The sequence below is a fragment of the Vigna angularis genome, chromosome 5 (assembly GCF_016808095.1).
Source record: "Vigna angularis cultivar LongXiaoDou No.4 chromosome 5, ASM1680809v1, whole genome shotgun sequence".
Lineage (NCBI taxonomy): Eukaryota > Viridiplantae > Streptophyta > Magnoliopsida > Fabales > Fabaceae > Vigna > Vigna angularis.
The window spans coordinates 36,515,763-36,538,555 of record NC_068974.1 but is presented as its reverse complement, the minus strand read 5'-3'; positions in this window follow the sequence as shown (position 1 = coordinate 36,538,555).

Here is a 22,793-nt window from a genome sequence, read left to right as displayed (position 1 = left end):
ATGTTAGAAAAACTTTAATATTATATTAAGAAATAAATTTAAATTATTTTATTTTTACAAAACTGAGTCAAAAGGTGATATTGTTTTTAGTGTATTTTCAAATACATGTAAAATATCCAATTCACTGATGTAATAACTATATCACGTAAGAATTAATATGTATACACAAGTGTATGGATAAAAAGAAATAAAAAAGTAATTATTATTTCAAACTGCGATGTCATCTTAATTGAATAAATTCATTTTACAAATTAAAATTAAATTAAGTTTAAAGTTGAATGAAAGTCATAAATTAAAATTTATCGTAATTAAATTTATTGTTTATTATTTCACTCATTATTGAATTACTAATTAATATTTATTTCCACGTTTGAAATGTATATATTTTGACACTAATTAATATTTATCTTTGTTTGAAATGTATATATTTTGACCTGAAAGAGTTTTAAAAACTTTATATCAACTAAAAGGAAAATTATTTTACAAAATAAATATATATATATATATTATTTTATAAACTAGTTTTTATAAAATTAAATTAGATTTCAAATTGATTTATTATCAACTGCTTGGTCGTATTCAAGCATAACCTAATCATCCAAGCGTCGGTGAAATTAGGAACTTTGTGCCATTGAAACTTGGTGGTGTATCCTTTTAAGGTTTGCCAGGATATACAAGCACAAGCATAAAGAGAACATGTGAATGAGGTTAGGATATATTCGATTATATTATTTTAGTTGTCTTGTTTAAGTGATGTTAGACTCTTTAAACGACAAAACATTTTTTAATTACTATGGAAAAGAAAGTTGTTTAAAATAGAAAATCCCACGTGATGATGCTAGCAGTGGTATTTGATATTGTCAGACCCACTCAATTACACGCACGTGTCATTTTAGTGGATTTAATGTGTTAAGCGAAGGGCTCGACATTCAGCCGGTGGAGGACACGTGATGGTAGATGAGCGGACGTCTGTTTTTGACGTGAGAAGCAAAACTTTGATTTTCAGAAAATCACGTCACACTCTCTGCATGAAACCTCTCTTCCAAATTCTAAACCTCCATTTTCTCCTCCATCTCTCTAAAAACTCTTCCTTCTCTCTACAAAATCTCATCATTTCTCTTCTCCGATCACCACTCAGGCACCAGTTCTACTCTTCCGGCGTAGAGGACGTCCGTTTGAAACGATCAGTTTCGGATTCTGGACTGGTAAGTTCATCCCTTCCTCATTTGTGTGTTTTCTGTCACATGCAAACCCAGATTTTTTGTTGCATGAGTTGATCCTATCATTCTAAGTATTTCTGATCTTGTGTTTGTTATAGTTTCTTAAAACGTGGTCGTAGAACGCTAAGGCCTCTGTTAGAGGAGAACCCTATTCTGTATCTGTGAGTGTTCGGCTACATTAGAGGTAAGAGAAACTTATCTAATTTAATTGTATGTTCGTTTGGTGCTAATGAATGCATGTTGTTGAGTGGCTGAATGTAGATGAAGTATGATTGTTGATATGCTTTGTTTATATGAAGTATGATTATTTACTATGATATGGAAGTTTGATTTTATGAAAATAGATGTTGAGAAATGAATTGATATAAAGAATTTTAATATGAAATTTCCCTATGAAAGTGTACGTTCGTCACTGAACGGTCCTTGACCATTCGGTTTTCCTAGTGAACTTGGTTGGAATTGGATTCTTTCATTTGGGAAGAATCCTAGTTAAGGACGAGTGTCTTCGTTTTGTAATACTATGCGTGAGCGTTCGGCCAAGCGTAGTTGTTCCTTGGTATTCGGTTATAAACTTAAGTATATCTATATATATTTGTATATTTTAGTTTGTTCTTAAAACACTACTCAAAATGGTATCTTATTATATTTATCAAGTCTTTCTCCTATAAGTTTAGTAGTGATCGGTCTTACACCAGGTACTCATTCTCCTTTCTGAAAAATATATATATAAATATAAACGTTCGTTCAAACTCAATAGGGTTCGCCCTTTTCGGTGTTCGGTCTTCGACTGACATTCTGATTGTTCTTGATGTTTAACTCATTTCAAAAGCTAAGTATATTTATTGACGTTCAGTTTATTCACCTGATTCAATTATTTACCCTTATTTGAGATCTTCATAGTGTCGGTCTTACATTGGTGTCAGCCTAGAGTCTTGGTATGCGGCCTAGGCCTATTAGTTTTTCGGTCTAACTCGTGAGTCAGTTCATCCAATTGGCTCACTTAGTATATACACGTTTGGTCCTAGTCGTTCTCGAGAAATATATGTTAATCACTCCCTTTGTTAAACCAATGATTCTCTCTCTTGGTTTTGATCCGCTTGGAACTGGAGACCTTTGGTCTCACTCCAAGCGTTCGGTCTTGTTCAGAGTAGAAGTTAACGTTCGGTATTTGGTGTCTTCAGAGACGTTTATTCAAATTGATCCCATTGAGGTCTTGTTAATGAAAGATGATGGAATATGATTCATATGAAATGTATTGGAATTATGGATGAGCGTTCCGGGGAGGAATAACTCATGAATGAATATTGGAATTTGGTAAAGTATGAATGTGGGCATGCTAAGCTGGCGGTTCATCCTGATGTTCCATGATTACTCGTCCTCACGTAGAGGAGGTTAAGTCATGTGTGGGAACGACAGGAGGTCCTAGTCCTTATGGTTAATTTGGACAAATAGGATTAACCTCGGGTGGCAGCTGTTGAGGGTATCCCAGTTACTACACCACCCGGGTGCACGAACGTTGTAGCTACACATAATTCATACAATCCAGACAGTCAGTCTAGTACTAGGATTGGTTTGAACGAGTGATGAATTATCTTGTTTGGTTTTGATTGTGTGAAATATATATGTTGTTTATACATGAATTAAATTACATAAGCTTACCCTATGTCTTTATGTCTTGTCTGTTTTGTACGTTCGGTTGTCTTTCTGTTGCAATGATCATCCATGTGGATGTGAGCAGAAGGAGACAAGCTGCTGGAAGAGGCGTTGGAAGAAGAAAACTTAGTAGAGGTAGAAGTTAAGACCGAACCGTAGAACCGTTCGATCAGTAGTTTAGGTTGATAATAAGGTGATCGTTCGATCACCTTTTCCTTTGATTTTCTATGACCGTCCGATGTTGGCTTTTGTAAACCGTTCGGTCAGAATAGCTTAACTTGTACAGTTTAAGTTTTTAACTCTTCTATAAGGTCGTTCGGCCACAAACTTACTTTTCTATTATGTAAAACTGATTTGTAATATTATTTAATATGATTATTCTCTTATATAGTTTTAGACTGTATTTTTGGGATGTTACAGATATGATGTTAATTGATGCACTTTAACATCTTGTTTAAGTGATGTTAGACTCTTTAAACGACAATAATATTATTTCTTTTGTTTATGTAAATTATTTATTTTTTCTTGTTTTATGTTTACATTGACATCACAGGTCAATTCAATAAAACCAAATAGACAAAAGAGAATTAAGATAATTTCTTTTACAATTCTATTAAATTGAATTGACTATCTTGTATACAAAATTAATCATATCTTTATTTTGATTAAATTGTAGTATTTTGTAATAGAAATGGTATTACTATTATAGTTTACATTTATACTTTTAATGTTTGGTGAAAGAAGTGTTTTTAATGAAGAAAAAACTTAATAACACGAAGAAGGTCATACTTAATTATTATGTAATATTTTTCATTATGTGCGATTTTTATGATGGAATAAAACATAATTATGTTATCTAGTTTAAACTTGTAAATTTTGTTTTTTAGTTTGAAATAAAAATTGTAAACTATTTTGTTTCTCTTTATTTATTATTATTTTAGTATGTTTTTGTAACATCCCAAAAATATAGCATTAAACCATATAATAGAATATTAACAATTACTAATAACTCAGATCAGTCTTAACATTAAAAGAACGTACGGTTATGGCCGAACGGCCTTACATGACTTTTCAACTAAAATGTACAACGTAAAAGAATTCTTGACCGAACGGTTTACAAGACCAACACCGAACGATCATACAAAAGAAGGGAAAAGGTGATCGGACGACCGCCTTACCAAAAACTACTCTACTGACCGAACGTCCTACTACTCGGTCTTAACTTCGACTTCCACCAAGTTCTCTTCTTCCAACGCCTCTTCCAAAAGCGCGTCTCCATCTGCTCACATCCACACGGATGATCATTGCAACGACAAGACGAACGCACAAGACGAGACAACACAAGGAAAAACACAGGGTAAGCTTATGTAATTTAATTCATGCTTCAACATATAAATCAATCAATTCAACATAAGAACATTTCAACATAAGTATCAATACAACGCCTATCACTAGACCGACTGTCCAGACTGTATGAAATCTGTGTAGCTACAACGTTCGTGCACCCGGGTGGTGTAGTAACTTGGATACACTCAACAGCTGCCACCCGAGGTTAGCCCTATCTGTCCGAAGTACCCTTAAGGACTAGGACCTCCTGCCGTTCCCACACATGATCTACCCTCCTCTACGTGAGGACGAGTACTCACGGAACATCAGGATGAACCGACAGCTTAGCATTACCACAGTCATACTTTACCAAATTTCAATAATCATCCAAGAGTCGTTCCTCCCCGGAACGCTCATTCCAAACTCACAATCATTAATTTATCTCCTATACTCTTCATCCTTTATAATCTTTTACTTTAGTGTCATTTTCAACATCGTTTCTAAGAACATGAAATACCGAACGTTCAGCCCTCTTCATAACGAGGACGAACGACAGGAATGGGACCGATAAATCTCTCGTTCTAGAATAGAATAAGACCTAGAGAGTTACTTCTAGATTTAGGTACCAGCCGAGTACGATAATATACCATATAACGAACGTTATTTACAACGTGAATCAGTTGAATGAACTGACTCTCGTAAGTTCAAACCAATACTCGAAGAATAATTACAGTACGGGGGCTCTAGGCCGGATCCAATGATTGTAAACACGTCAAGACGTTAAAGAACCATTTTAGGATAATTCATATACAAAAGCCTAATGCCAGTCAATGACCGAACACGGTAAGAATATGCTACTGAAATTGGACGAACGCTGTTTCATCAAGGTTGATTATACAAGAAATGGGTACGAGCGCTTGGTATAAGACCGAGCACTACTCAGTATGAGCGCCAGGAAAAAGACTAAGCACTAATAAACTTCTAATAAAAGGTTTGGTAAATATATTAAGTTACTATAGAAGTGGTGTTTACGAACAACAATAATATACAACTATATATATATATATATATATATATATATATATATATATATATTGGGTTTATCACATTAGACTCAGGCACAACTATGCTTGGCCGAACGCTCAAGCATAGTATTACCACACGAAGGCGCTTGTCCTACACTAGGATTCTCTCCAAATGAAAGAATCTCGTTTCCACTAGGTTTACTAGGAAAACCGAACGGTCAATGACCGTTCAGTAACGAACGTACTTTATCATAGTGAAATTTCATATCCAGAATCCATTTACATTCAAACTCATTTTTCTTAACTTATAACTTCATAACTTCATAACTTTATAAAATTCATATCATAATCACTTTTCATACTTCATACAATCCAAGCATATCAACATCATGCCTCATATTCATTCAGTCAACTAACGAACGTTCATACAATCCAAGCATAGAAATTTCATACATCAGGACATAGCACAATTCATAATTCATTCCCAATGATTATGTAAACGCTCGTTCGTACAGTACACAACATACAAATTAAATTAAATAAGCTTCCCTTACCTCTAGTGTGAACGGATGTCCTACGGACTGCAATTCAGTTTGAAAAACTAAGATTCCTTCTATCCTCAACGTTCAACTAATCTTCAAACCAAAATCAACAACAGACCAACAAGGAGTTCAGAATTAAACTAGGAACTCATGCAACCAGAACTTGGTTTGCATGTCCACAAGAACGAACGGTTAAGGAAGAGGAAACTTACCAGTTTCAGAATTCGGAAATGATCGGTTCAAAATGAAGCTTATGACGCCGGAAACACTTCTACGGTTTCTGAAATATGATCGGAGGTGTAAATAGATGAGTTTTGGTAGAGAGAATGGAAAACTTTTAGAGAGAAGTAGGAGAATTCGAAAGATCAGGATTTTGGAGAAGATGAGTGCATGCAGAGAGTGTGACGTAGTTTTCAGAAAAATCAGTTTTGTTTTAAAATGAACGTCCGCTCGTCTGCTGACACCTACATTCCACTATCTGATTTTCAAATCTTTGACGCTTGACACCTAGCGTCCGCGCAGAGGGTTTTTGGGTGCATTTTTAATGATGAGCAGAGAGTTTTGGGTTGCGTTTTCCGAGGTATGACAGTTTTTAACATTTTTCAAGTGAAATTAAGATGAAGAGAAAATTTACTAATTAAAATACATGTATTAAAATTAATAAAATTCCAATCCCTAAATCCTAATATATAAAAACAGACATTCATTACAAAACAAATATTAATATGTATAACAGACATTCATTACAAAACAAATATTAATATATATATATATATATATATATATATATATATATATATATATATATATATATATATATATATATATATATATATATATATATAAACTCAAGGTAAATATCACTAAAATATATTTCAGAGACTTTATAGAGATTTTTTATCAGTAAAAATAAATTAAATTAGAAAACAAAAAAATGTTAATACTTTATGGATTTTTCTTCCATACTAAGTTTATTGTGTACAAACCTTATATTGTTGCAACTCTATTGATAAAAACTCTTCACGCAAAATGTTGTGCACTTGGTAATGCTCTGCATTTCAAAAGTTTTGCAATTAGGTCATTATCATCCACTCTATTTCCATTAAAAAACCTCTTATAGGTTAACTTACTATGTACTTTTATTATTCATCTGCTTCCATAACCATTCATCATTGTACACTCTTATATCTCTTTCATTAATTCTTCCACTAGTAGTTTCTCACATTTAAATTATTCTCTTCTCCACACCAAATTTCATATTCATTGATCTTCATTCCAAAACCCAACGTCCCACGATGTGACATCTTTTAGTACAAAGTTAGCGAAAAGTTTAGGAAATCTATCTTAGAGATAAATACCTTATCCACATATCTTTCCAAAACTTTATTTTATTTCCTAATCCTCTATTTCTTGTTAAATTATTATCAAACTAATTACCCCATCGTCATCTCCAACACACTTTCATTGTCAACTCTAAAGGGAAGTTGAGTAGTGATTGCTTGTGACCTTTACTTAAGCGGAAGACTTGAGGACCTATTATAATGTATGTATTGATCATACATATTGACCTTAATAACACAATTGATCGTTAGAAACCGGAATCAATGGGTTACAATCAAAATCAATTAAACATCTAATTAGTTTAAACAAGTCAATAATTAGATTTAATGCAATTGGATGGTAATTAGACCTATCCTGATAAAAATCTATAAAGAAAACTATAAATATAAGTCAAAATTGTTTTAACTTTTTATTACACATTCATTGATTACTTTATTGATCGAACATAAAATGATTTTATTATCTAAAGTATCTCAAGATCATTTCAATAACAACTTATCCAAATATAAAAAAGATAACATTGAAGCACACAATTTTTTTTTAAATGAATGTTCAATTGTAAACATTATCTAAATTCGTGTTGATTTTGAAAAAAAAAACATTGAATTAAGTACGTATACTAAAATAAATGATATTTAGAATTGAATATGTATGTAGGTTTCTTCCTATCTATATCATGTTCTATCCTAATATCATCATATTTTAAATTATTAAAATATCTTTAATTTATTTTAATTTAAACAAATGATTTATTATTTGTAACTTATTTATTATTTATACATTTTATATTTTTATTTTTCTTATTATAATTATTTCATCTTTATTTATAAAAGTATAACTTTTATTGATATTTAACATTGAAAATAAGAAAAATTATATACTTTTGTCATTGGCTACTTTTATATATTTAAAGCTAATTCAAAATTTGATAAACCCACGACAAAATTTAAGTGAATCTTAAAATAGGTCTCAATTAACTCGTGTTAAACTCATTACTCAATTTATATATAAAAGTGAGTTAATTCCAACTTAATAGAATTTGATTGAGTCTGATTGAATAATTCAATCTAACGAGCATCACTATCTAAAAGATAATTGGTAAAATACGAAATAATAATAATAACAAACTATAAATTTAATAAACATGCGTTATATATAAAATAGTGTCACATAATCATTTAATTATTTAAAAAGTGATAAAATTGTCATAATAATAAAATAGTGTGACATCATGAATAATTATTTTAAAATCAGTTTATTCAATGTAATTATGAACGGTGGAAGAAAATAATTGGTAATTATGATGTAGAAAAGGAATTATTGAGATGTGGTGGATTGTTCTAAACATGAAACACATGGGGAATGGATTGACGCTTCTGTCCTCATCACTTTGTTTGTCATCTTTATAAATAATTACTGTCTTTATTCATTCTGTTGTCTCTTCAAAACTAAATTAGTGCACTACAATTCTGATCAACTGGGTCCCATAAACGCTATCTTTTCTCCTCCATCCATTCATATCCTATCTATATTCAATAATTGCGCAAATAATTCTCAAATAAATAATCACTAATCTCTAAAAAAAAAACCCTAAGTCCACCCACCCATTAATGTTCTGTATTATGAAATATTCAGTTGTGTTTCAATTTACATCGAGTTAAAAAAATGTAATTATTGCTTTTAAATTTTAAAAAGGTTGCTGTAATATTTTTACGTTTTAATGCAAAATTTTAGTTCCTTGAAACGTAATTAATCTTATAGATATTTTTATTGAACGATGTAAAAAACAAAAATAGGTAAAAACAATAAACTTATGGTTACACATTGCGCGTTAAACACGTGCATTGTACTGTTGAGGTAACATGTGGACGCGACCCTCGTGAAGTACTTACATGGCGACCAACGTCACTCAAATAAATTTCCCACATATGCATCAACATTGTCCCGAACAGACATCACACGTTAGAATGAAAAAAAGGTAAATGAAAAATATAACACGCATCTACATATTATTTAATATAGATTATAAATGAGTGAATTTTTATATTTAAAAAATAAATAAATACAAAAAAAATTGTATATTTGAAAATATAATTTTTGAATGAAAAAATATCTATTTCTACACAGTTTCCTGATAAAATCTACGAATACAACTAAAGAGAAACCTTATCATGTATATTTATTTATTTTTTGTATTTGGAATATTTAAAAAAAAATCATGAATATTTATGGATATCTTTAAATATAGAAAATGATGATATTTTGAAGTAGGTAATGAAGCAAGGACAAAGCGGATAAGATATTGAGATTCTCTGATAGAAAAAATAGAAGAAAATATTATTACATCCCTTTCCAGAGCTTTGCATGCCCATGTCTACCCGTTCTCATCTCAGTTTGTTTCTTTGTGAAATGTGACCCCTTCAGTCTGAATAGCCACTCGAACATGGTCCTAGATACTCCAGCTATCATTGGTCCTACACACTCCCACATTTAGATTTTTTAGATGAAAAAAATATGATATTTTTATTTTAAATAATTTTATGCTAAAATACTTTCAGTCCTTAAATTTCTGAGACTTTTCTTTTTGCTTTCCTAAATTTATGTTTTTTAATCCATAATTCTTTTAAAAAGAAATTAACCCCTTTCAAGTAAATTATATGTTAAACAAAATCAATTTCTAAAGTTTTTAAAAAATTCACAGTTTTTACATGTAAAAAAAATTGTATCTATTTCTTTGTCATGTCCGTTGCCATTTATTCCGTCGGTGTCCTCCTCTGCAACATCCGACATCCATGCTACTTCCACTTCCGTCGAATTTGTTTCACTGTATTTTTTTTATAAATAATGTAAAAAATATATAATCCTACAATATATGCACTGTTGTTTTATAAGCCACAAGAACTCTATCCGAAATAGCAACCATCAGAATCTTCAACATTACCTAATAATTTAGTGTAATGATAAAGGTACATCTAAATAATATAGCTTGAAACTATTTAAAGGAGTGAATACATGACAATATAATAGGGCACTTAAAAGATCTACATATCAAATTCTAAATAATCTAAAATACCGAAATATTTAAAACTTTATATTAAAACACAAAGTCTAATGTCAAATAGAATAATAAACCGAACAGTTCCAAAACTATAAGCCTAAATTGAACGACTATACATAATAATACTAATCCTCCTGAACGAATGGTCCTACGTTTCAGCTTCAAGATTCTCTCCTTCCAGAGCTTCTTCTAACGAACCCGCGTCTCCTTCTGCTCACATCCACAGGATGATCATTGCAACAGGAAGTATGACCGAACGGATAAAGAAAGACAAGACAGGAGAGTAGGGTAAGCTTGGGTAATTTAATTAATCATATTAATATAAACTAATTCATACACAACTATAGCATACAATCATCATACATATACATCCAAGTAAAGACTGAACATATATAGACAATAACTGACCACTTTTACTCTGACTGTCCGGACTGTATGAATTATGTAGCTACGATGTCTTTGCACCCGGATGGTGTAGTAGCTGGGATGCCCTCAATAGTTGCCCCCGAGGTTAGTCCGTTATACCTCACCCAAGTTCACCTTATGGACTAGGACCTCCTGCCATTCTCACACATGAGTTACTCTTCTCTACTTGAGAATGAGTAATCACAGAATATTAGGATAAACGCCAGCTAAGCATAACCACATTCATACTTTACCATTCAATGACCAACCACGAGATATTCCTCCTTGGAATACTCCTTCATATCCATATTACTCAATTCATATTACACTTTAAATACCATCATACTTAGCCTTCAATACAGTCAAACCACACAATAAAATAAGATCCCAATCTTTGACAAAACCGAAAGAGATATCATCATTCCTATGAATCAAACCGAACGAAAGAGTACTTTTTAGTGACCAACATGACCGATCGTTATAACCAGGCTGAACACTATAGATTAAATCGAATACTTATTGTGAGACTGAACGTTTTCTCACTACTCAAAAGCTATGACCGAACGGTCTTTACTAGATAAAATTCAAAGAATTTGCTGAATACTATAGAACACCTGTAGTTAAATATGACCAAAGACTAAAAACTTTTAACCGAAACCTAAGAGCTCAGATCGAACACTACAATCTTAAGCCGAACACTATGGAATTAGTTTGAATACTCTTAGTTTAAATACAAGTACATAATTGAGTAATATGACGAGACCGAGCGCTAGTGCAAGATTGAGCACTACTGAGACCGAGTGCTAGTATAAGACCGAGAACTACTAAGTTTATACAAAATGAATAGATAGATTCTACCGTACAACTCCGAAACAATTATTTACAACTGAGAATAAATATAGTATCTAAGACTTAAGTCATATCGAGTATCTTAACTAAGCTGATTACTAAGAAGAAATAGGAAACTATACTTAGACCGAACGCTCATTTTCAAGTATACTAATAGAAAATCGATCGGTCATTAACTGAAATTCTCTACAGAAGGAGAATCTAGTCCAGGCCGAATGTCCAATGGAAAACTGAACGGTCACGAATGACTCTCGGCGACAATTACAAAATTACGTAGAATGCTGCAGACTTAAGATCAAACCTTATTCCTACCCAGTTCACACCATTTATAAATCATCAACACATACAAATTAACATGCAACAAACTCAATATTCAATATCAACTAAATAACCAAACAGAACATCATTCAAACATGCAACCATTCAAAATCAGAGAATCATAATTAAATTACAAGCTTCCCTTACCTCGAAACCCAGAAAACTTATATGCTTCCACAATATTGTTTATACTGCCAATAATTTCTCTAATCTCCTACAACTGTTGATTGGTGAAAATGAACCAATCATAGATCCAAAGACAGAAGATAGATTCAGAGGAAGAGTTTGATGAATACATGCAAACTGAACAGTGCTTGCATGTAACAGAAATTGCATAAATCCTAAAAGTACAAAGGGTTTAACTTACCCACTCCAAAACAACAACTTGATCGGCTTAAAAGAGAGAGCTTGACCCCAAGAATACTTAGGTGTTGCCTGGATGATGATCGGAAGAAGAAAAAGATAAGACTTTGTAGAGAGAAGGAAAAAAAGTTTAGAGAGAAGGGGGAGAAAACTGAAACTCAGAAGGTTGAAGAGAATGAGTGCATGCAGAAAGTGGCACGAACATTTGAAAAATTTGCTTATATACTACTGTCAATAAACCGATCGGCCACTCAGTTCTACACACCTGTCTTCCACTTTCTGAATTTCTAAACCCTTACACCTACACTTGGATTCCACTATCTACTGAATTTTAGGGTCTGACAATAAAAACTAAACAAATCAATAAAAATATTTTCAGCAGATTTCCATCGAAAACATGTAGTAGAACCATAAAGAGTGATAAGAGAAAAAAAACTTACTCCAATTCTAATAACATGTAGATGCTGAATTTCAAATCACCTTTCTATTAAGAGAAAATGATGAAAGAAATAATTTGAAAAAGTTAGAGAAAAATTTATTATATTAAAATGATTTTAACGATTTTTTAAGTCATCCTCACTAAACTAGAAAAAAAAAATGAGTTTTACTCAATCGAGTAGATTAATTATTTCAGTCGTTAGCATGTCAACTACGTTTTTTTCAAAAAGAAAAAAAGAAATTATATTAAAAAATTTAATTTAAAAGTTTACTATATATCTATTTTTTAAAAATAGTTGTTGATCTTAAAAGTTAAAATACATGCTTATTAATTTTACTTTTTTTATATATTTAATATTTTATAATTAAAAATAATATTTACATAAATTTAAATGAAATACCAACATATTATGTCTTCATTGTTTAAATTAATTTATAAATTAAATATTTAAACTTCTTTTCTAAAGAGTATCTGTGAAAGCTACTGGCAGCCCCTGTTAAACGGGCCGGCTACCCCATTTTACTACCTCTATATAATAATTGCGTCTCTTATACATAGATTCTGAATGATTGGTATTTACTATAATTATTATATGTAAGTATTGGTATTTTAATAATTGTTTCGCTGTAGATATTTTCTAGTGTGTCTTTGTTGCTCTTGGTTGTCTGGGACGCTTGCTCTTCTCCAATTGTTGTTGTTCATACTCGCTAAAGGAGGGGGAGGTACCTGCAAAGATACTCTGACGCTTAACTCAGATGTGAGTTATGGAGCCTCAGCTCTCAAGAGAGTGATTATGATACTGCTCTGAAATATTATTTAGGGTCTCTAGAACATAGAGAGAACGTACCTGGACCTTTGCCCTGTTACTGTATTTATAGACGAATAACCTTACCTAAAAATTTGGTTAGTTACTCATAAATATTTTTAACCGCTTAAAATATCTAAGATATTTTATCTAATAAATATCTTACTACATAACATGCCCCCAAGTCCGAGTTAACCGTTCTGTTTTATAGACGTGGTAACTATAGGACTTATGAGTTTGAGGGAGGCTGTATTCGCTGTGGTAGGGAGCGTGTTTCTGGTTGTTTCCCATGTGTGGACTGAACGGCGGGTTTTATGGGTTTTCTTTCTGCTCTAGACTGAGCAGTTGGACGTTTTAAACGAAGGATGACCGAGCGGTTGAGTTCGAAGGACCAAAAAGATGCGAAGCCGAACGACAAAAAGCTGGAACGAGTGAGGCCGAACGTGAGGACATGTATGGCTGAGCGTTAGAAGTTGTATAGCCGAAGGTCATAGAAGCTGAATGCTGGAACGCTTGAGGCTACAGACAGTAGAGGCCGAGTGGCATGTGAGGCCGAATGATTGAAGTCAAGCGGACGAACGTCATTGAGGCCGAATGGACAACATCAGTGGCGTCGAACGGCCGAATACTTGAGCGTTCGAGGCCATGGATTAATGATTGACGAGCGGTTGAAGCCAAGGGGACGAATACCTTTGAGGTCGAAAGGCCGAATATCAGTAGGGTAGAACGGCTGACTGCTTTAGTGCTCTTGGCGATGGTCAAGCGGTTGAGATCAAAGGGCGAATACCTTTGAGGCCGAACGACCGAATGTTTGAACGCTCGTGACCATGGATGGTCGAGCGGTTGAAACCAAAGGGCGAATACCTTTGAGGCCGAACGGCCGACTGTTTGAACGCTCGTGGTCGTGGATTGTCGAGCGCTTGAAATCAAAGGGCGAATACCTTTGAGGCCGAACGGCCGACTGTTTGAACGCTCGTGGACATGGATTGTCGAGCGCTTGAAATCAAAGGGCGAACTCCTTTGAGGCCGAACGGCCGACTGTTTGAACGCTCGTGGACATGGATTATCGAGCGGTTGATGTTATGTGTGTTCTAGGGCGAACAACTACCAGAGGGAGTGTATCCCTTAGAACGCTCGTGGACATGGATTATCGAGCGCTTGAAATCAAAGGGCGAATTCCTTTGAGGCCGAACGACCGACTGTTTGAACGCTCGTGGACATGGATTGTCGAGCGGTTGATGTTCTGGGTGTTCTAGGGCGAACAACTACCAGAGGGAGTGTATCCCTTTTTTCAATGCTCCTGGTGTTCTAGGGCGAACATCTACTAGGTCTAGGAGTGTTTTCCCGGTTTTGAGTGCTTCAGCATGGATGAATCTCTGGTGCCCGCCTATGCATGTAAGATGTGCTTATCTGCACTGTAGAATTAGAGAAAAAAGAGTAGCGAGACAAACCAATGTATTTACAAGGTTTGGAAAATTTAACATAAAAAATAGATTATGTTGTAAGGCCAATAGGTTTAGATAGTAGAACGCTCGGTTTTCGGTTGACCGTCTACTGTGACCTGCATAAGATATATAATATATAAAATATAGGTGAGACCGTTCGATCGCGATTTAAACCTGGCGGTCGAACGTCAGTAGGATCGAATGGTGGAGCGGTCGTGTCGATGGATGGTCGAGTGGTAGAGGCCGAAAGGCCGAACGTTAGTAAGGGAGAGTGTTGGACGCTTGAGGCCGAACGTCAGTTGCACCGAATGGCTGAACATCAGTAGGGTCGAACGTCCGTGAGATCGAATTCTGGAACGTTAGAAATCAAGGAGACTGAGTGCTGGACGCTTGAGGCCAAGCTGCCGAACGTCAGTGAGAGCGAAGTGCAGAACGGTTAAGGTCAAGGTGCCAATCGTCAGGGAGGCCGAGGTGTCGAACGGTTAAGGCCCAGGTGCCGAACGTCAGGAGGCTGATCATGAGTATGGCCGAATGCTGGAGCGCTCGTGTTGATGTATGGTCGAGCGGTAGAGACCGAACGTCAATGGTGAGCGAAATGCCGAACGCTTTAGGCCGAACGACCGTGAGAACGAATGCTGGAACGCTTGAGACGCAAATGGCCGAACGATCGAGGCAAAAGGTTGGAGGCCAAGCGGCCGAACGTCATTGAGTCCGAATGACCGAATTCTGAAACGCTTCATGCTGAAATTGCCGAACGTCAATGAGAGCTATTGTCCGAACGGTTGAGGCCAAGACGCCGAACGTCATTGAGGACCAATGGGCGAGCATCAGTTTAGTCGAATGGGCGAACGCTTGTGGATCCGAATGACCGAATGCTGGAGTGTTTGAGGCCATGGATGACCGAACGATTTGAGGGCGAGCGGACGAACGTTATTGAGGACGACTGCTGGACGCTTGATGCTGAAAATTGCCGAACGGCGGTGAGACCGAATGGCCGAACGATTGAGTGTTGTGAGACCATGCATGACCGAGCGCTAGAGACCGAACGTCAATAAGAAAGGCCGAACGGTCAAGGCCAAGCTGCCGAACGTCGATGAGACGGATGGTCGAACGGTTGAGTCCAAGCGTCCGAACGTCATTGAGACGGGTGGCCGAACGGTTGAGGCCAAGCTGCCAAACGTCAGGGAGGCTCAATAACCGAGCATCTGTTTGGTCGAATGACCGAACGCTGGTGGAGCCGAGTGGACGAACGTTGGAGTATTTGAGGACGAAGAACCGACAATATGTGAGGCCGGACGGACGAGTTGTGGAACGCTTGTCGTCACAACATGGTCGTGAGGCCCGGTCAGAAGGGTGAGCGGCCCAGGATGTCAATCCTGGGTTGACGACCTTGGGGGATCGTTCGGTCTATTTGTCGGACGGACTAGACGGTAGCGAACGACGAGTTGGATGGCACGGGGTTTTGAATCTGCGATCTGTTTGGATTATGATCTGGGAATTTAGGGTTTTCATTTGCAGGATTGTGCGATCGTGGACAGGATTGTGCGATCGTGGAGACGATGGGGATGAATTAATGGTTCCCCTGTGACAGCGGTGTCTGGTGGCGCGACGGAGGCTGATGGACGAACCTGATTTGGAGGCGGTCTCTGCGCTGGGTCTGACCCGCAAAGAGGCACGATTTCGCAAAGGTGTTTACAGTGGCGTTAATGGCTCACGGGGGAGAATCCTGGCGATGATGCGGCAGCTCCATCTTGTTGGAGTAGCTTTATCCGAAGAAGGGATTCGTCGAGGCCGAGGCTCCTCTCGTGGCTTCTGTGGGATGGCACTCGGCCCCACGGTGGGCGCCAAAATGTTTCGGTGTAGATGTTTTCCAGTGTGTCTTTGTTGCTCCTGGCTGTCTGGGACGCTTGCTCTTCTCCAATTGTTGTTGTTCATACTCGCCAAAGGAGGGGGAGGTACCTGCAAAGATACTCCGACGCTCAAGTCAGATGTGAGTTATGGAGCCTCAGCTCTCAAGAGAGTGATTATGATACTGCTCTGAAATATTATTTAGGGTCTCTAGAACATAGAGAGAACGTACCTGGACCTTTGCCCTGTTACTGTATTTATAGACGAATAACCTTACCTAAAAATCTGGTTATTACTCATAAATATCTTTAACCGCTTAAAATATCTAAGATATTTTATCTAATAAATATCTTACTACATAACAATAATCATTCATAAATAAATTGGGTGTAAATATTATATAATTTATACTGCAGTATTTATTATTTAAAAAAAACCAAAAATTAATTTGTGTTTTATTAAATTTAATTTAATTAAAATTAAATTTATATTTTATTAGATTAAATTTAATTAAAAATAAATTTTAATTTATCATTAATTTAATTTATATTATTTATATATTCTTTTTGAAAAACTTATATTTTATTTTAAAAATTTATAAAATATATATTTTAAATATTTATATATTTATAAATATCTACAAATTCTATAATATTTTGGAATATATTTTAAACGAATATGTGACAAATAATAAAATAAATAATAGATAAATTTTTTTAGAGTCAAATAACTTGTTAATATTATAAAAAATTATTCGTATAATCCTGACACATAAGAATTTTTAAGTGACTAATTTTAGTCGTTTAATTCATTTCTCGTGAGTAGGGTATTTCTCCCTACACCATGTTTATTTTATGTATTTAAAATTTTTGAAAATAACCCTTAATAGATGAGATTGGTAAATAGTAATTATTTCATTTTAAGTTTTTAATAGATTTTAAAATTTGTTAAAATCTTTAACAAATTTCGAGATCTATTAATATTTTAAACAAATTTTTAAATTTATCTTTTTAATGAATTTCAAAAAATACCTTTAGCAAATTTCAAAATATGTTGAAAACTTTAACAAATTCTAAAATTTGTTAAAAATTTTAAGAAAAAAATTAACGAATTTCAAAATCTCTGTTAAAAAAAATAAGAAATAGGGTTTTTTTGAATTTCAGAGAGAAAATTAGAGAAAAAGGTTATTTCAAGTAAAAAAATTGTAAAATATAATTTTAGGATTTTAAAAGCATTTGGAAGTGTATAAATGGATAGTGCAAGAAAAAAGCTTCCCCATTAGACTCGGTTAGATGGACTTCACTTCGTTAAAAGGCTTATTAAGATAATGAAGTCACAATAAGTAACGACTTTGATAAACATCATCTCCATGTGTAAGATCTTGAAAAATCAACTCTGCAAAACCCTCTATCACATCGTAGTTAATGCACACCACGTCACTGCTCAGACCATTAAAATCCACTCACTAATCTGATACACCACTGCCAAGTGTCACAAATGGAATGTTCTGAAATTTGTAGTGGAAGACAGGTGTCCGTGTGTGAGAGAACGTCCGTTTGACTTGGGAAGAAAACCAATTTTCTGAAAAAAAAGAACCTTCTTCCCACTCTCTACATGCACTCTTCTTCTTCCTCAGAACTCAACTTTTCATTTTCTCCACCTTCTCTCTAGAAAGCCTTCAACTTCTCTCTACTATTACTCACCCATTTCTTCTTCGTTCAACATTCAGAACCGTAGGAACGTTCCCTGCGTCGTGAGCTTTATCCTGGATCGAACAGCTCCAGATTCTGAAACCGGTAAGTCTCTCGACTTAGACGCTCGTTTCTGGATGACATGCGAAACTAAGATTCAGTTGCATGCAAGGGTATAAACTAAGTTCTCTGAGTTTTCTTTTGGTTAGACTTAGTTGAAGAACGTAAGAAAAATCGTGGAGGGTAGAAAGCCATAATTGGTCAAGTCAAAATCACACTCTTAGGACGTTCACTACTGATCCAGGTAAGGGAAGCTTATTAATTTAATTGATACTTGTATGTTGTATGCAAGCATGATATGAACTGAATGTATGAGATGTATGCTGATTGAGTATGCATGAACGATCGTTGTTGTACTGAATGAATAGAGTATATGTTGGTTGTAATGTATGTTTATGGTTGATACGTATGAATATGAGATGAGTTATCACTTTGAAGTATGAATGATTAATGTGAATCATATAAAGTTTGGAAATTGATATTGATATGAAGTTATAAAGTATGAGCTGATATGTTGAAACTTGAGAATTGAAATAAATGAAAATCTGAAATATGAAATCCTTACTATGATAAAATACGTTCGTCATCGTACGGTCTTATACCGTTCGGTTTTTGGTAAAATGCTTAAAAAGAAATTCTTTCATTTGGAAAGAATTCTGATCGAGAACGAACGTCCTGTGAAATACTATGTTTGAGCGTTCGGCTCAACCTGTAACGCCCCGGCAACTCACATGGACCATCGACTGCCCCCACAGATCACCACCAGGCTTTCCAGTATGCTTTGTCCTCACTCGCACACTTTCTGGGAAAACTTCCCAGAAGGTCACCCATCCCAGAATTACTCCAAGCTAAGCACGCTTAACTATGGAGTTCTTATGAGTCAGGCTACCGAAAAGCAAATGCATTTTGGTGATATGAGTAGCCAAATCAATCCCTTTAAGATATCCTTCAACTGTATAGTCCCATACCTACACAGTCTCCAGATCCCTCTCATTCCGGTGTATGTCCGATTCGTCCATGTACCCCTTCCACCCGAAGCTGCCAGGAGCCGCTCCTTGTCTGTGCCCCCTGCACCATGCTTCTTGCACCGGCGTCACTCCCCGCCCTCGTCTCCGTGCCCGGGTGTCACACAACCTAGTCTTACCGTATACCTTAAATTAAATAATAAAATATTCCACACTTATACTTTAAAATGAGTAACGCTCGGTCTTATACCAAGCGCTCGTCATAAGTAGTGCTTAGTCTTATACTAAGCGTTCGTCCTAATTAGTGCTCGGTCATCTACCTAGCGTTCGTCCTAAGTAATGTTCGGTCTTATACCGAACGCTCGTCCTTACCTTTGATTTCTAAACGGGCGTAAATAGCGTTCGTCCAAATTATTAGTAAATGTATATTATCGCGTTCGGTCATTGACTGGCAGTCGATCCCTTTAAACAAATTGTTCTCAGTATAATTAATTATTTGTCTTGTTGTATCTTTATCCATTTGGATTCGGCCTAGAGTCTTTGTACCTAAATTATTCTGAACATTGATTGTATATCTCTAAGAGTCAGTTCATTCAACTGATTCGAGTAGCAATGACGTTCGTCATATAAGTATGTGTTGACTTATCCTGATTGGCAACGAGTCTTTTTAAATCTAGTCTTTAGCGTTCGTCTTCGTTCTTCAGAAGTATGAACGTTCGTTATTTTATGCCTTTAAAACTAAAGATAAAGATGATGATAAATTATAAGATTTTGAAGTGTGAACACTATATTGAGTGATTATACGATTATGGATTTTGGACGAGCGTTCCAAGGAGGAACGACTCATATATATATTGAATATTGGATTTGGTAAAGTATGATTGTGGCTATGCTAATGCTGGCTATCCATCCTGATGTTCCGTGAGTACTCATCCTCACGTAGAGGGGGTAGGTCATGTGTGGGAACGGCAGGAGGTCCTTAGTCCATAAGTTAACATGGGCGACGTAAGAACGGACTAACCTCGAGTGGCAGCTGTTGAATGTATCCTAGTTACTACATCACTCGGGTGCAAGGACGCCTGTAGCTACACAGATTCATACAGTCCGGACGGTCGGTCTAGTATATATATATCTATATTTCGTATGATGTTATATGTTGAACTATGTGCTTGTGTGGATTGAAATGTTTATTATATATGTTGATGTATAAATTAAATTACATAAGCTTACCCTTTCGTTTTCCTTGTGTTGTCTGTTGTCTCTGTACGTTCGTCCTGTCATTGCAATGATCATCCGTGTGGATGTGAGCAGATGGAGGTGCGTCTCTTGAAGAAATGCTGGAAGAAAAAAATTTGGAAGACGCTAATCTGGTTGAAGTGGAAGTTAAAGCCGAGCCTTAGAACACTCGTACATATTAGAAGTTTAGATGTTAGCTTTTATTTTGACGTTCGGTCTATTATGTTTTGTTAAGCCGTTCGTTCTAAAGCTTCACTGTTTCCGCTTTGTGTATTTTGGTTCTGTACTTTAAGCCGTTCGGCTTTTTGAACCTCGTATCTTAGTGTAAAGACTTCACTGTTTTACTATTAAATGTAATTAATTCTGATTATGGTTATTACTATATTTTGGGATGTTACACCATGATTATTTAAGGAGAAAGCAGTATTATTGCTATAATCATTCAATTATTTTAATTTGTTTCTAGGAAAATTTAATTAATTAAATTTGAGTTTCTCCGTGATTCAAATCTTGTTATATTTGATAACTAGTACGATTACTGATAAAGTTGCAGGCAATAATTAATGCAGGCTACCATTGCCCTCCTTCAAACTTTTTTCTGAACAAACAAACACAGAGATGAGACCAACATCACCAACGTTGTTATGCATTGTTGGCATTTGGAAGAATCGAAAATGTAATACAGCATCGACCTCACTTTATTGTTCATTTGTAGTTTTTCCTCTTTTGTTCTCTTACCAGAGAAACAAAGAAAACACAAACCAAGATTTATGACAGTACATATGTACAGCTGGACCACATTCTCAACATTAACATATTAACGCACCCACATGCAATTCACAAATATCTTTCAGACTGTCTTCTTTCTGTGGATTTTGAGTTATATGATTAAATATGCCAACATTCAAGTTATTTGAAATAACTAAAATGCGTGGAGATTGAATTTGAAAGAAGTTACTGAATAAGATTTATAAGATTAGATAAGACGAAAATCTGGACTTTTAACTAAGATCAAAGTTTATTTTAAATGTATTAAAGGGATCTCATATTATATTATACATGTATAAAAATATATGAAAATATAATATATATCTTATTTTACAAGGCAACCTTATATATAATCGAGTTAGATAAACTTAGTTTGTTTTTAAAAACGAATTTGCTGAAGTGGATTTGAAAGAAAAAATAAAAATAAAAGTAATTTGAATATGGAAAACACATGAGAAATAAAATAATTTAAAGAAAAATTTATGAAAATTTGTGAAAGATATAATAAATTTAAAAATGTTTTAATTGTTAAAATTAAAAGATTACTATTTTATCCTTAATTATGAAACTAATTTACAATAAAATATAATAAATGTAAATTATGTTAAAATGAAATGTGAGTTATTAATAAAATATAAAAAAAAGTTTAAATGATAAATTTATATTTAAATAAATTGAGATCGATAGAAATTAACTCCAACTAAATTGTGGGTGGGGGATTAGTTTAAATACAATTATTATTATTATGAAATGTGAGTTAGTATTTAAAATGAGAAAATTAAGATTGAAAAAATTATATTAAATTAAAATGAGTTTTGTATAAATTAAGTTGAAATAAAATGTTAGTGATTGTTTTAAATAAATTAGGTAGTAATTTGATTTGATGAAATTATTTCAAATTGAGATGTGATTGTTTAAGGTGAATATAAATTAAAATAAGAGTTATATGCTAAAAACATGTATTATTGATGAAGATAATTTAAATTAAATTGTCAATCATGAAAAATGGTACAGTGCAAAACATAAACTTATTCTTGTAATTTAAAATATACTTACTTAACTTTCTATTCTATAATATTTACTTATGCAAGGATTCAGGGAGTTTAATACCTCGTATTTATTCAAATAACTGTAAATAACTTGCAGTCTTGACATTTACATTTTTTTTCTTAACTACACTAAATCATTCCAAACAAACACACCATTAGAGAAAAAAAAAGATAATAATTCTTTGCGAATGCTAAAACTTAACATTGTGTTTGAATATTTAATTTTTAGAAATTGATTTATCTTTACAAAAGAATTTAAAATAACTTTATGGTAAAATACATTCTTTGGTTATATAATTTTAAAAGAAAAGAAAATTTTATAAATTTATGAAGGTAACTTGATTAATTTAGTGACTTTCCTTGAAAAAATAATTGGAATTTTTCATT